The following is a 4,332-nucleotide window of genomic DNA, read 5'->3' on the forward strand; positions in this document are numbered from 1 at the left end:
CGCATACCAGGGATCATGGATCAGTTTGAATACATCAGAATACTTAAAGAGGTCATGCTGCCTTATGCTGAAGAGGAAATGCCCATGAAATGGGTGTTCCAACAAGACAACGACCCAAACACACCAGTAAACGTGCAATATCCTGGTTCCAGACCAACAAGATTGAAGTTATGGAGTGGTCAGCCCAATCCCCGGATCTTAATCAAATAGAAAACTTGTGGGGTGACATAAAAAATGCAGTTTCTGAGGCAAAACCACGAAATAGAGAAGAACTGTGGTATGTAGTCCAATCATCCTGGGCTGGAATACCTGTTCACAGGGGCCAAAAGTTGGTTGACTCCATGAAACACAGATGTACAGCAGTTCTCAGAAACAGGGGTTATACAACTAAATATTAGTGAAGTGATTCAAAGGAAAGCAAAATCTTCAAACATTTTTCAGTTTATATAGTGAATGTTTGAGTTTGTAAAGAAGAATACAAACACTGCTATTTTTTTGAACAGTCTAATATTCAGTTTTCTTTAAAAAAAAATTGAGGAACAACAGAAATTTGATATATTTTTCTTCATGTTTTGATTTGGAATAGAATGTGTAGTGTTCCCAATGCATTTGTGTGTATGGAAATAAAAGCTATTAGAAGGATTTTGAGCTTTATTCACTTTTTTTAAACACACTGCTATTATTTTGAACACAACTGTATGAGCACCCGCCTTTCTCTAATCCCACCTTTCTCTAATGTTATCACCTCCTGACGACGCCTTCTGAGGTGAAATGTGCATCGAGGTGCCAGCGCTTCGGGCTGTATATGTCTGTAATGGCCATGGTGCAGGATATGTATCCGACTCCTGATCATTCCTAATTCTTGATTGTTGTTATACTTGGACTTTAGAGGTCTTTATATATATATTATTATTACTCAGGAAGGCCCAATTATGATTGTGGGTCTCTCTATTGTGACATGTGCAGTGAATAGTACACTAACCTAAAGTAGAATTTTTATAACTGATATAATCTAGTTTGGAGGTGGGATAATGAGTTAAGCATCAGACCTTTTATCTAATATATGTATATTTTTTACATGTCCCAGCTATGTTTCTGTATTGGTTTTTCCATCTAGCCAATTTCTTTCTCTCATTTTCTACTTTTATGAATTTTTGGGATACGGTATAAGCAGCATCCGGGCTGCAGGGGCATTCGTGAGTGTGTGTGGCCAGATTGGTGCACTACTCATATTGATGGTTTTGAGGCTCCCTGGGCCATCGTGCAGTGAGAGGAAGAACGCACTGCTTCTTCCTTTCAGGTAACACTGGTTCTTTGGATCTTCCTCGAGGTGCCCTTGATGTTGACAGTTTTACTGTGCAAGGCAGGGTCCTGGTTGCTATGGTGCCAGCACCTTGCGCTGCAAATGTAGTGCAGGAAGCAATGATGAGGAGACAGTGGTGCGGCAGAATGGTTTTTACTGAAAAATTCAAATGCAAACAGTTAAGGACGGCTATTACTTGTAATGGACCGGCTGATGTTGAACTTGAAAAGGGAATTTGTCACTTGGAAATGGGAGATTTATTCTATCTCTGCATTCCGTCCCTTTTATTCTGTTCCTAGACTGTTGCCTTAGTCTCCCACTTATTCACTTATTCTGTGTGTCATATACACTCCCTCCAGACCTTCATAAACTCCAGGAGTAACATACAACCCTTGCAAATATTTATATATAAAAATACTGTACTGATAACATAGAGGTGATACAGCAATGGACATTACGTAAAGATACAGACACTACAAATACAAGACATTACATGGAATACACCACCACACACAGCTGCCTCCTTTCCTGCCCTCCCTGGATGCTAAGCAAATGTGGCTAATAATGTGTATGTATAATATATATATATATATATATATATATATATATATATATATATATATACAGTACAGACCAAAAGTTTGGACACACCATCTCATTCAAAGAGTTTTCTTTATTTTCATGACTATGGAAATTGTAGATTCACACTGAAGGCATCAAAACTATGAATTAACACTTGTGGAATTATATACATAACAAAAAAGTATGAAACAACTGAAAATATGTCATATTCTAGGTTCTTCAAAGTAGCCACCTTTTGCTTTGATTACTGCTTTGCACACTCTTGGCATTCTCTTGATGAGCTTCAAGAGGTAGTCACCTGAAATCGTTTTCACTTCACAGGTGTGCCCTGTCAGGTTTAATAAGTGGGATTTCTTGCCTTATAAATGGGGTTGGGAACATCAGTTGTGTTGTGGAGAAGTCAGGTGGATACACAGCTGATAGTCCTACTGAATAGACTGTTAGAACTTCTAATATGGCAAGAAAAAAGCAGCTAAGTAAAGAAAAACGAGTGGCCATCATTACTTTAAGAAATGAAGGTCAGTCAGTCCGAAAAATTGGGAAAACTTTGAAAGTGTCCCCAAGTGCAGTCACAAAAACCATCAAGCGCTACAAAGAAACTGGCTCACATGCGGACCGCCCCAGGAAAGGAAAACCAAGAGTCACCTCTGCTGCGGAGGATAAGTTCATCCAAGTCACCAGCCTCAGAAATCGCAGGTTAACAGCAGCTCAGATTAGAGACCAGGTCAATGCCACACAGAGTTCTAGCAGCAGACACATCTCTAGAACAACTGTTAAGAAGAGACTGTGTGAATCAGGCCTTCATGGTAGAATATCTGCTAGAAAACCACTGCTAAGGACAGGCAACAAGAAGAAGAGACTTGTTTGGGCTAAAGAACACAAGGAATGGACATTAGACCAGTGGAAATCTGTGCTTTGGTCTGATGAGTCCAAATTTTAGATCTTTGGTTCCAACCACCAGAGTGAAGGCAAAAGGGCCAACAAGTGCTAAGCATCTCTGGGAACTCCTTCAAGACTGTTGGAAGACCATTTCAGGTGACTACCTCTTGAAGCTCATCAAGAGAATGCCAAGAGTGTGCAAAGTAGTAATCAAAGCAAAAGGTGGCTACTTTGAAGAACCTAGAATATGACATATTTTCAGTTGTTTCACACTTTTTTGTTATGTATATAATTCCACATGTGTTAATTCATAGTTTTGATGCCTTCAGTGTGAATCTACAATTTTCATAGTCGTGAAAATAAAGAAAACTCTTTGAATGAGAAGGTGTGTCCAAACTTTTGGTCTGTACTGTATATATATATATATATATATAGTATCTCACAAAAGTGAGTACACCCTTTAACATTTATAAATATTTTATTATTTTGGGACAGCACTGAAGATATGACACTGTGATACTATGTAAAGTACAATGTAAAGTAGTCAGTGTACAGCTTGTATAACAGTGTAAATTTGATGTGCCCTCAAAATAACTCAACACCCAGCCATTAATGTCTAAACCGCTGGCAACACAAGTGAGTACACCTCTAAGTGAAAAAAGGCGAAATTGTGCCAAAAATTTCAATATTTTATGTGGCCACCATTATTTTCCAGCACTGCTTTAACTCTCTTGGCCACTGTTGTGCATTTTCATGAGTGTACAGTACTATCTAATGATATTATAGCCAAAATTAATGCTCATTGCCTTTAAGAATGAAATCAGCTTGAACCAAAGTTCTGTTATGTGGCTGAAGAGGCCAAAATGAGTTCATGGCAAGTTCAGTGGATATAAGAGTTATGGTGAATATAAAGGACATTGTATTTTAAAAGTTATTGGTAAATGATATGGGTTTATCTATAGGGAGTATACTGGCTTCTCCAGACATGTCTGTCTGAAGGGAACAATGTTTGTTTCATGACTGAGCCATGACAAGCTAAGAATTTATCTCCTTAAGACACATCTGGTGTGTGATGTCTATTCATATATTCATAACTATTATATATATTCATGTGTGCATTTATTTAGCTAGAATGAACATATCAATAATTCATGTATAATATGCAATATTGATATATAGTATAACCAGATATTAAGGTATACTTTATGTCGTGTGTATCTCACTGAGTAAATATAGTCTCAGGAAGTATAGAAAGCAGTAAGGTTTTCTGCTGTTAGAAGTTTCTCAGAAAAGCAAATGTTATTCCAGACATCGTTACTCAATAGCTTGGACAGTTAGATATACAAACCCACGGTGCAAGTGTAAGGCTCATCGTATTTCTTATCAAGCCCATAAATGCAAGAGTCTGGGAGAATCATGATGATACCACTAAGTCTGGAAAGATGAGTGTCAAAGAAGTATCTCTCCTATTTGATTTATGTTGAGAAAGGTTAATAGGTCCTCGTAAAATAAAGCCAGATTATTTAACTTTTCACTTAAAAGTCTGATGTTACAACAGTGCCATCTGT

Source organism: Bufo gargarizans, chromosome 3, assembly GCF_014858855.1.
Source record: "Bufo gargarizans isolate SCDJY-AF-19 chromosome 3, ASM1485885v1, whole genome shotgun sequence".
Lineage (NCBI taxonomy): Eukaryota > Metazoa > Chordata > Amphibia > Anura > Bufonidae > Bufo > Bufo gargarizans.